This window comes from Ranitomeya imitator, chromosome 1, assembly GCF_032444005.1.
Source record: "Ranitomeya imitator isolate aRanImi1 chromosome 1, aRanImi1.pri, whole genome shotgun sequence".
Taxonomy (NCBI): domain Eukaryota; kingdom Metazoa; phylum Chordata; class Amphibia; order Anura; family Dendrobatidae; genus Ranitomeya; species Ranitomeya imitator.
In genome coordinates, this window is record NC_091282.1 from 178,031,484 (window position 1) to 178,043,654 (window position 12,171).

Genomic DNA, 12,171 nt, shown 5'->3' on the forward strand with positions numbered 1-12,171 from the left:
CGCAGTATGTAGGAGGCACAGTACAGAGCACACACACAGCAGTGGTAGAGCAGTATGTAGGAGGCACAGTACAGAGCACACACACAGCAGTGGTAGCGCAGTATGTAGGAGGCACAGTACAGAGCACACACACAGCAGTGGTAGCGCAGTATGTAGGAGGCACAGTACAGAGCACACACACAGCAGTGGTAGAGCAGTATGTAGGAGGCACAGTACAGAGCATGCACACAGCAGTGGTAGTGCAGTATGTAGGAGGCACAGTACCGAGCACACACACAGCACTGGTAGCGCAGTATGTAGGAGGCACAGTACAGAGCACACACACAGCAGTGGTAGCGCAGTATGTAGGAGGCACAGTACAGAGCACACACACAGCAGTGGTAGAGCAGTATGTAGGAGGCACAGTACAGAGCACGCACACAGCAGTGGTAGTGCAGTATGTAGGAGGCACAGTACCGAGCACACACACAGCAGTGGTAGCGCAGTATGTAGGAGGCACAGTACAGAGCACACAGCAGTGGTAGCGCAGTACAGAGCAGTTAGCGCAGCACGGAGGAGGAGCAGCGCAGGAAGCACTAGTCTGACAACTCTACTACATCCCTGGCTCCCACATCCCGCAGCACCAGCAGTCACATGACCTAGGCCATTCCTGGATGACTTCCTCCGCGAGTTCTGATTGGTTGGCTCGGCTCCGGACTCCTCCCCTATCCCCCTGCTCCATTGGCCTACGCAGTGACGCTGCGGTTCGGTGACGCGCTGCCTGTCGGGATCACTGTTGTCGGTGGCGGAGGTTCCGGGCGGTGGACTGGCCTGCAGGTACCGGAAAGCTGTGGGATGGTGAAGGAGACGAGGAAGGAGGTGTTCCTGCAGGATGCCGGGAGGGCGTGAAGGGAGGGGCCGGGAATACGGCGGAGTGTGGAGCAGCTGGAGGCAGCGGGCCGGGCTGGTGCCCTGTGCTGTCGCCCGGTGTCCTGCCATTGTGTATAACCAGTGCTGTCCCGGCACCACCGTCCTGTACATGCAGCTCCAGGGTAACAATATGTGCTGCTCCTGACCGCTGTGTAATGAGGTGTCTGCGCCTTTAAGTGCCTGCACGAGCTCCGTGTAATCAGTGGCAGCCGCTGACAGCGCCCAGTGCCAGGGAGCCTGTGTGTGGTAGTGATGCCCAGGTGTGTGATAGCCCAGGCTTTCCTCTTTGGGGTTGTTTATTGGCTGGTTATTTGTAGGGTGACTCCAGAGCGCCCCCCACAGTCTGCTGTAATAGGGAGGGAGATTCTAGGTGGGCGTCCTCTCCTGCCATGGGATGGCTCCCTGGGGATCCGAGATCCCGGGCTCTGAGTGGCCCCGTGTGGTAGGAGCGGTGGTGGCCCCTGCTCCCGGCTGCTCCGTCCGTTCTTGTGGGAATGGAGATCAGCGGAGCGCAGTGTTCAGCTATTTCCATGGGCGCCGTGTCTATGGAGCCCAGTGCGGGTTCTCGGGATTGGTGGCAGCCCTTGTGGTCGCCCCGCAGTGGTCGCATAGTCGTCCTCCATCCAATGGATAGGGGATACGTTTCAATCCTACGAATGCCCCTTTATGGTGCTGTTGGGCTGATATTCGACAATAAGGCCGTTTTGTGTTCTCTAAATGGGGAATGTGGTGCTGACAACGTGTCGCTGTGACAGACCAATCATGATAACCATTGGTGAATTAGCAAGAAATGGCGGGTGTATATAGTAGATGGCACAACATCGTCCTGTCTGGGTAGATCTGGCTCCTTCACCCTCCCCGGGTCCGGCATCGGTTCTCAGCTGCTGCTCAGGTCTTGGTGTTTTGGCTGCAGCGGTGACGTCACATTTACAGCAGTACAGCCGCTGAGCTCTGATTGGCTGCAGCGGTGATGCACGCTGTTGGGCTGACGTCACCGCTGCTGCCAGAACTCTGGTACCGGAGCAGCATTAGATTGTGAGTCCCAATGGGGACAGTGAAGATAATGCCATAGAATTAGTCTCTCATGGCAAATAACGTATCCTGCCAAGTTCTTGTGGTTTGGGGATAAATCTGTATGGTTAGTGCAGCAGACCAGTACTCTGTACAGAACATAACGGCGTCTGGGGGGTCTGTATGGGGCGAATGCCACGCACAATGGCGCGGGGATGGGTTGTGTACACTACTCTCCAGTCACAGTCCCCATATAGTGACAGTCTGGTGCTGCCGGTGGTTGCGCGTTTCACAGCTGTCAATCAGCGCATCACTATGAGGATGAGTAGAGGCGATACCCTTCCTGCGCTGCGCCTTTCCCAGTGCTGCACCTCTATCAGCCACATAGGCATGTCACCTCTTTATGTTATCATTCTGGGCTGTTGCTTTTATGCTCTCTGTGATGAGTTATTGACAATGTTAACAACTAGCACACTCCAAAGAATGTCGATGCAAAAAGGGGGTTTGTTTACTATACATACAGTAATCGCAAACGTTTTGGTCTGTAACGGACCTTCATCAGTGTGCTAGATTTGTAGCGAGCATGGTGTAACCCCAGCAAAAATTAGTCGGTTTCATTTGCATCAAAATTGTGGTGAAATGAGGACTATACACATATATGTATAGGTACGTATACATATAGCAGCCAGTATTAGGTGGCAGGTCAGTCCTGTGAGCGGAAGAGAGAAGCACGGGCACTACACGGTATCCACCGCAAGTAGAGTGTGGAAACCGCGTAGTGCCCGTGCTTCTCTCTTTCGCTCACAGGTAGCTTAGAAGTAGTAGCGAGCACTTGTGACATATTCAATATGACGACCTAATGTTATCAAGCTCTGTGGTACCTGTGGGTAGAAAATATTCACTATATCTCTGGATAAAACCCTTGAGGGGGTTGTAGTTTCCAAAATGGGGTCATTTCTGGAAGGTTTCCTCTGTTTAGGCATGTCAGGGGCTTACACCCGAATTTTGCGTGCCAAAAAGTCAAACTGCTTCTTCCCTTGTGGACCCTGCCGTGCACCCAAGCAGTATTTTACACCCACATATGGGGTATCGGTATACTTGGGGGAAATTGCACAACAAATCTTAGAGTCCATTTTCTCCTGTTACCCTTGTGAAAATAAAAACGTTTGTGTCTAAAGTAAATATTTTTGTGAAAAAACTTGAATGTTCATTTTTACATTACACACTGCTTCAGTTCCTGTGAAGCACCAGAAGGGTTAATAAACTTCTTGAATGTGATCTTGAGGGGTGCAGTTTTTAGAATGGTGTCACTTTTGGGTACTTTCTGTCATATAGACCCCTCAAAGTGACTTCAAATATGAGATGGTCCCTAAAAAAGAAAAATAAAGGTTGTCAATTTTGTTGGATAAATGAGAAATCGCTGGTCAACTTTTAACCCTTTAACTACTTAACAAAAGAATTGTTTAAAAAATTGTGCCGATGCAAAGTAGACATGTGGGAAATTTTATTTATTAACTGTTTTGTGATTTAAGGGTAAAATTGAAAGTTTGAAAATTGCTTAATTTTCACCAAATTTCCTTTTTTTCCACAAATAAACGCAAGTCATATCAAATAAATTTTACCACTATCGTGAAGTGCAATATGTCACGAGAAAACAATCTCCGATTCACCGGGATCCATTGAAGCGTTCGAGTTATTACCTCCAGGGCTGTGGAGTCGGTAAGCCACAGTTGCGACTCTGACTCCTGGATTTTATCAGGTTCCGGCTCCGACTCCTTCATAAATGGCCAATTCGTAACAATAAATTTACTGTTGTCAAATATTAACATCACACGGTGGCGCAGTGGTTAGCACAGCAGCCTTGCAGCGCTGGGGTCCTGGGTTCAAACCCCACCAAGGACAACATCTGCAAAGAGTTTGTATGTTCTCTCCGTGTTTGCGTGGGTTTCCTCCGGGCACTCCGGTTTCCTCCCACATTCCAAAGACATACTGATAGGGAATTTAGATTGTGAGCCCCATCGGGGACAGCAATGATAATGTGTGCAAAATGTAAAGCGCTGCGGAATATGTTAGCGCTATATAAAAATAAAGATTCAGTTTCTCACCATCATATAAGTAATCAGACCACTTAGAGCAAAAACTATATTTATTAGAATACAATTAGAATATAGCAAATAACTTTTATAAACTTTTCTAAACTCTTGTAAGTAAATATGCAATAAACACTGTTATGCAGTTAATAAGAAGAAATCTATAAATTTTTCCTCAGAAAAAGTATTGCCTCTGTCAGATTCTCCTTCATGGATGCCCTCAAATCTGAGCTAATTATTTTGAGAGCAGAGAACAACCTCTCTACACTAACTTAGGTTGGTGGCAAAGCAGTAACCACTCGGGCATCATCTGACAATGTCAGGATACAGAGGAATCGCTTGTTGCACTGTTATTTTTGATGAACGGTCACATTTCTCAATTTCTTTTAGTACACATGAAAAATTCTGCTGAAATGCACTGGCTGTGTTCTTTGATGGGGATGACTCTTCTATGCGGGAACGCTTTGCACGGTCCTTGTGATCAAAACATTTTTCGAAATTAAATTCTTCATCAGTTGATGAGGGTGAAGATGTGGCAGGACGACCAGATTCTTCTTGTTCCTCCTGACTGTTTCATCCTTACTGCTATTTCAAACAGAGCTTCTTTTCCTTTAGTTAGCGGTTGATCATCTAGAAGAATCCGATGCATTGGGTCTACATAAACAGCTGCCAAAAGAATGTTATTTTGTAATAGTAGCTCCTCTCTCCATTTCATTGATGTAGCAATGCCACTTGCAATTAACTCTCCTCTTTGGGACAGGCGAAACATCAGGTTCTTCCACTCCTTTAAGAAAATACCTGGAGTTAAGTCCTCTGCTTGTAATTTTTTAGTCACTGTAAATGGGTGCTCTAGCAATTTTTTCAGCTCAGTCACCTGATTCCACTGACTTTCATTTAGCGTCAGTTGAGGGTTAGCCATGTCTACAAGAAAGGTTTTCAGTTCAACCAAGCGCTGAATCATTAAGTAAGTACTGCCCCATCGTGTGGCTTGATCAATAATTGCTCCTTTTCCAGCACATCTCTTCAAAATTGAGTCAACTTTAGGGGTTCTGGCAACAGTAGCCAATTTTCTCACCTTGCCAATCAGTGCAGCAGCATGTCCTTCTTGCAGACTGTCTCTTATAGCCAGCTGTAGCGTGTGCACAACACAGCGCATGTGATGAATGAAAGAACGTATTGACACAGTTTCAACAAGATCATCTAAACTATCATGTTGCTGTTCATCTGAAGCAACTTCAGTTTGCTCCTCAGTTACAATACTGTGTTCCTCTATTTCAAACATTTCTGTGTCTGTGGACCCAGAATGTTCTTCTAGCTGCTGGTCACCATCATTACTCTCATTCATTAGCTTAATAGTACTTATCATATTTGAAGCATTGTCCGTTATGACAGAAAGAACTTGCTCTTTTTTAAGTTCATAGTCTTGCAGAACCTTTTCCCCCCAAGACCTGGAGAAACTCACTGGTGTGATGAGCTTTGGTGTCTTTTACTGCCAATGTCTTGGTAACTATTTCAGTTTTGTCACAAACAAATCGGACATTGATGGCAAAATAGTTCACTCTGTGACGTGTGCAGGCATCCATTTTAAGAAACAGAAAGCGTCCCTTGAGAGTTTTTTTAAGTTCTTCATTTTGTTTAAAAGCTTCTTCGATTACTAATTTTCTAATACTCTCTCTCTCGAGACAAACACCAAGCTTGCGGGCCATTTCCCCATTCAGACACATAAAAGCTGGTCGTGAAAATAATGAAATAGGCACCCTAGCCTTTACAACAAGCTCTATGATCTGTTTTTTTAAAGGTATCTACTGTCATTGCCACAGTAACTTTATCACTGACAAAATATCTTGCAACTGATGGCTGCAAAGTTCTCTGCTCCTTTGTTTGGTTGGAAGAGCTGGGCACTGGTTCATTGGTTTGGATGCAGTCTTTCTCATCCACTGCTTTCAGTACTTCTGGATGAAAGCACTGTAAATGTCTCTTTAGATTAGAAGCTCTGGTAGGAGCATTTTTATCTTTGCTTGAATATGCACTGATCTTGGCTTCACAGCATTTGTTTTCATCTGGATCATTTGTCATACACTGACAGACATAATGTTTTCTATCTTGAGTGATGGTGAAATGTTCAAATACAGCTGATTTAATGTGACGCTTCTTTGACATTCTCAGGTTTTTAATTCTGCATTCACAATCCAAATGACAATTGTTTTTCCTAAAAACAATTGTTCAAAATTATTGCCAGGTCGTACAACTGATATAGTGGTCAGCAATACTGTTATTCCTCATGTACTCACAGTTAACTGATGCAACGTTTGTTGAAAGGATAATACTTCTTACAGTCTTCCTCTTCTGAGTAGCAGCTGTGAGATGCTTGGAAGACGCACACCAAACATCTAGTTTAGAGGAGGAGCTTTACTACTAAGAATTTGCAACACATTTTCACTTTCAGTTTCATACATTGTAAGTAGGGGGGTTGGGGCAGCATGAGGTTAACGAAGTATAAGATTAGATAAGGGCAGTGGAGGACAGTGACACACAAGAAGTAAAGGTACCTTCACACTGAACAACTTAACAACGATATCGCTAGAGATCCATGACATTGCAGTGTCCTGGATAGCGATGTCGTTGTGTTTGACACACAGCAGCAATCTGGATCCTGCTGTGACATCGTTGGTCGGAGCAGAAAGGCCAGAACTTTATTTCATCGCTGGATCTCCCGCAGACATCGTTGAATCGGCGTGTGTGACGCCGATTCAGCGATGTCTTCACTGGTAACCAGGGTAAACATCGGGTTACTAAGCGCAGGGCCGCACTTAGTAACCCGATGTTTATCCTGGTTACCAGTGTAAATTTTTTAAAAAACAAACACTACATACTTACATTCCAGTGTCTGTCCCCCGGCGTTCTGCTTCCCTGCGTTCTGCTTCCCTGCACTGACTGAGCGCCGGCTGGCCGTAAAGCACAGCGGTGACGTCACCGCTCTGCTTTACGGCCGGTTGGCGCTCAGTCAGTGCGGGAAGCTGAGGCCGGGGGACAGACACCGGAATGTGAGTATGTAGTGTTTTTTTTTTTTTATACATTTACACTGGTAACCAGGGTAAACATCGGGTTACTAAGCGCGGCCCTGCGCTTAGTAACCCGATGTTTACCCTGGTTACCTGGGGACTTTGGCATCGTTGGTCGTTGGAGAGCTGTCTGTGTGACAGCTCTCCAGTGACCACACAGCGACGCTGCAGCGATCGGCATAATAAATTTTTTTTAAAGCTGGAGTCGATCATTGTTCCTTTATTAGGAATCTGTTGAATTCGATGTTGTGACCCTCCCTTGTTATGGAGGATTTTTCCACACATTACTTATTGCAGCCATCATACAGTACAGCTGTACTATGTTTACAGCCGCACAAAGCTGCGTGATGCCAAGACTCGGGCAATTGTTTTTTATTATCCAGTTGGGAAGAAGATGATTTGAACACACCGAGCTTAGTTGTACACCTTTGGCTATGTTCACACGTTGCATTTTTGCTGCTTTTTTAATGCAAATTTTAGCCTGCTTTTACATTTGCAGCACCTCTAAATGTGACGGTACCTTTAGAAATGTCTCTATCTCCAGCAGAACTGCTTATCACTGTTGTTCATAGTTTGATAGAACATATATATTTGAGTAACATTTATAAAATTCATATGAAAGTTCAATTATGAAATAATAATACATTTTTTTTTTTTTTAAAGCTGGAGTCGGTACTTTTCTACCGACTCCGACTCCAACCAAAACTAACTCCGACTCCATGACTCCGACTCCACAGCCCTGATTACCTCATAAAATGAGTGGCCAGAATTGTAAAATTTGGCCCAGTCATTAAGGGGTTAATGCATTACACTCAAAAAAGAGATAAAAACGCAAGTAATCAAATTTACTTAATATGGAGAAAATCCGTAAAAACTGACCAAAAGCTCACCTTAAACATACAGTGGCAGACCAGACGTTTTTTTCCCCCCCCTTTTTCTACAAAGCTCCGTACTGAAACAAATAATGTTGCACCTTTGGAGGGAGAAGGAGCGGTAATAAGAGGCATCCTCTATGTAATGAGATGATGGGGGAGTCCTTGTGTGTGCCCTGACACGGCTCACTGTAAGGCATTCCTCACATATATAGTCTGTGTGCGGCTGCTGACCTTCTGTACATTGTGCATTATACTTGCAGATTACAGGATCATTGTTCCTTTATTAGGACTCTGTTGAATTTGATGTTGTGACCCTCCCTTGTTATGGAGGATTTTTCCGCACATTACTTACTGCAGCCATCATACAGTACAGCTGTACTATGTTTACAGCCGCACAAAGCTGCGTGATGCCAAGACTCGGGCAATTGTTTTTTATTATCCAGTTGGGAAGAAGATGATTTGAACACACCGAGCTTAGTTGTACATCTTTGGCTATGTTCACACGTTGCATTTTTGCTGCTTTTTTAATGCAAATTTTAGGCTGCTTTTACATTTGGCGTGTTTTTTTTTGGGCCCCTTTTTGCGGGCCGTATTGCTGTAATTTTCACGGTCTGCCGCGAAAACGGACTGCAAAAATCTTCTCGGATCGCCGTTTTTCTGGTTTGGAATAGGTCCATCTCGTGTCTCTGCAGGCCTTCAAAGAGGGTCCTAGTAAAAATACGGCGTTCCACAAATACAGTCTTCAAGGTGTACCGCAAAATCAACACACTGGGCAAGCTTCCGTTGTTTTTGCTTCCCCATTATTTCAATGGGGGTCATGTCCGTAAGCGGTGAAAAATATCGATCAGGCTCACAGCCGTACGGTGCTCTGACAAATTTTTACTGCCTGATTTTGCGGCCCCATAGAAATCTATTGGGGCTGTAAAAACGGCCTGCAAAAACACGGCAAGTGTGAAAGCTGTTTATAGTACCAGCAAAAGCTGTGAGATTTCAGAAATCTCATGCACACACATCATTTTTTTTTTTCCTTGACTGAATTGGAAAATGTTTTTGAAAACTTGAGTATGTCACTTCTTTCAGCTTTTTTGTAGCGTTTTTCACCCATAAAAAGCAATGAGTGAGTGCAAAAAGCAGTAAAAATGCAGGTATACGGATTTTACTTAATTTTTGGTGCAGAAAACACCGGAAGTCGCATCATGTTTTGTTTTTTTTTTTTGTTGGGGGGGGGGGGGGGGGCACTATATGTTATCAGCATGCACAAAAGACAAATGTGCCTGAGAAAAATGCAGCTAAAGGTACCGTCACACTAAGCGACGCTGCAGCGATACCGACAACGATCCGGATCGCTGCAGCGTTGCTGTTTGATCGCTGGAGAGCTGTCACACAGACAGCTCTCCAGCGACCAACGATGCCAGTAACCAGGGTAAACATCGGGTTACTAGGTGCAGGGCCGCGCTTAGTAACCCGATGTTTACCCTGGTTACCATCCTAAAAGTAAAAAAAACAAACGCTTCATACTTACCTTCCGGTGTCTGTCCCCGGCGCTCTGCTTCTCTGTACTGGCTGTGAGCACAGCGGCCGGAAAGCAGAGCGGTGACGTCACCGCTCTGCTTTCCGGACGCTGTGCTCACAGTGAGTGCAGGAAAGCACAGCGCCGGGGGACAGACAGCGGAAGGTAAGTATGAAGCGTTTGTTTTTTTTACTTTTAGGATGGTAACCAGGGTAAACATCGGGTTACTAAGCGCGGCCCCGCGCTTAGTAACCCGATGTTTACCCTGGTTACCAGCGAAGACATCGCTGAATCGGTGTCACACACGCCGATTCAGCGATGTCAGCAGGGAGTCCAGCGATGAAATAAAGTTCTGGACTACAGCGACCAACGACATCACAGCAGGATCCTGATCGCTGCTGCCTGTCAAACTGAACGATATCGCTAGCCAGGACGCTGCAACGTCACGGATCGCTAGCGATATCGTTTAGTGTGACGGTACCTTAAGATCTCTATGGTTGTCACTGCCTGACTGCTATGAGCGCCGCCCGGTGGTCGGTGCCCATAACAGGTCATCAATTCTGCTATATACTGGTGATCTGATCATTGCCTGTATGTTGCAGGGGCGATCAGGTTATGGCAGCTTCTAGTCAACAATGGAGACTACTGAAGCATGCCAAAAGTAAAAAAACAAACAAACAAACAACCAAACAAACAAAAATGATTCACCCCCTTTTGCCCCATTCAAAATAAAACAAAAAAAATCAGTCTTGCACATATCTGGTATCGCCGCTTTCAGAATCACCCGATGTATCAATATAAAAAAAAAATTAACCCGATCGCTAAACGGTGTTGCGAGAAAAAAAGTAAAAACGCCTTAATTTAGTTTTATTGGGTCTTTGCAACATTGCATGACGATGCGTTTACGGGCAATCAAAAGATCGTATCTACACTAAAATGGTATAATTAAAAATGTCAGCTCGGCTCACTAAAGATAAGCCCTCACCCAAGCCGAGATCACTAAAAATGGAGAAGCATTTGGGTATTGAAAAATGGCATAATTTTTTTAATTAATGTATTTTTTGTCTAAAACTTTGGAATTTTTGTCTCCATGTAGATAAAAAAAACCTAGACATTTTAACTCGTAATAGAATCATAATAAAAAAGCAAAATAAAAAACAAATGTGAAATTGCACTTTTTTTTTGCAGTTTGACTGCATTTGGAATTTTTTTCCCATTTTTCAGTTCACAATATGATAAAAGCAATAGTGTTATTCAAAAGTATAACTTGTCCTGCAAAGAACAAGCCCTCACGTGGCCATTTTGACAGAAAATTAAAATGGTTATGGCTCTGGGAAGAAGGGGAGCAAAAACAGAAAACGCAAAAATGAAAATACCTCAGTTCATGAAGGGGTTAAAAGCCCCCCAACTGTCTTGCATGTAGCCAATAGGTGGTCATTTAATAGCCATGATCCTGCAGTCTATGCCCCCCATAAGTCTGTTTTCCGGGTGATGCCAGATAATTTTGACTTTTTTTTTTTTTTTTACTAATTATGATTAGAGAGGTGCAAAAAAATAGTTTTCGTTCTTATTAGCCTTTTCTCATGCCAGAGAATCGGAGCAGTAATGCTAACGACACTGATCAATCTCAGGCCACAGTATAATCAGTGGTGGCATAGTGTGATTGGACTTTCTCGGATTAGGAGAAGATGGAGCACCAAACTTCTCCATTCTGTAAGTCTGTGGAAGGTGGCCTGTGCTCAGACGCTTTCTCGTGCAGTCCGATGGTTGTCGTTGACTTGTATGAGTGAGTGGCATCTGATTTTAAAGTGACATGGCAGCATGCTATGAATCTTCTAAGACAGATTTTGTCAGTGAAAAAAATTGTGCACCAGCACTGCCTCATTGAAGAACATAAAAATATCGGCTATCACTCGAGAGACCTTTAATAATAAGTTATTTTTCATTTTTTCTTTTTTATTTCTGCATTTATGTTTGTACAGTCTGCATTAGCATAACTACTGAGTTCAGTGACTGGCTGCAGCGGTCACTTGAACAGTAGTTGGAAGATGAAGCTGAGTTTCTTCTTATTTTTAAACTGGGTAAGTCTGTGAACATTGAAAGCATTTAAAGGGGCTGTCCACTACTAGGACAAACAAATCTCAATCTAATTGTTTGGCCTGGATAAATATAAAAGCTTATACCCCCTCCCGATCCGTCCCCTTTCCAGCGGTGTCTGCACTCGCGGTCCCGCGGCTCTCCTGCGGCTGTATGACACATGGTGCCCAATCAGCCCAATCATTGCTGCCGTTTCTGTTCCCGCCGCCTTATGAATTGGACATGAAAGGTACCGTCACACTTAGCGACGCTGCAGCGATACCGACAACGATCCGGATCGCTGCAGCGTCGCTGTTTGGTCGCTGGAGAGCTGTCACACAGACAGCTCTCCAGCGACCAACGATCCCGAGGTCCCCGGTAACCAGGGTAAACATCGGGTAACTAAGCGCAGGGCCGCGCTTAGTAACCCGATGTTTACCCTGGTTACCAGCGTAAAAAAACAAACAGTACATACTTACATTCAGCTGTCTGTCCCTTGCCGTCTGGTTCCTGCACTGACTGCTGGCCGTAAAGTGAAAGTGAAAGCACAGCACAGCGGTGAGTCACACAGCGGTGACTCACCGCTGTGGCTGTGCTCTGCTTTCACTTTACGGCCAGCAGTCAGTGCAGGAACCAGA

At 45.0% G+C, this 12,171-nt stretch overlaps 1 protein-coding gene across 4 annotated transcripts in view; it reads left to right on the top strand.

Moving 5' to 3' along the window:
- Positions 1–723: 723 nt before the first annotated feature.
- Positions 724–12,171, top strand: part of FER (FER tyrosine kinase) — a 485,813-nt gene continuing 474,365 nt past the window's right edge. For all 4 annotated transcript variants that reach the window (XM_069752566.1, XM_069752558.1, XM_069752574.1 and 1 more), the window contains exon 1: positions 724–816. The gene's annotated coding sequence lies outside the window, so the exon portion shown is untranslated. The remainder of the gene's footprint in view (positions 817–12,171) is intronic.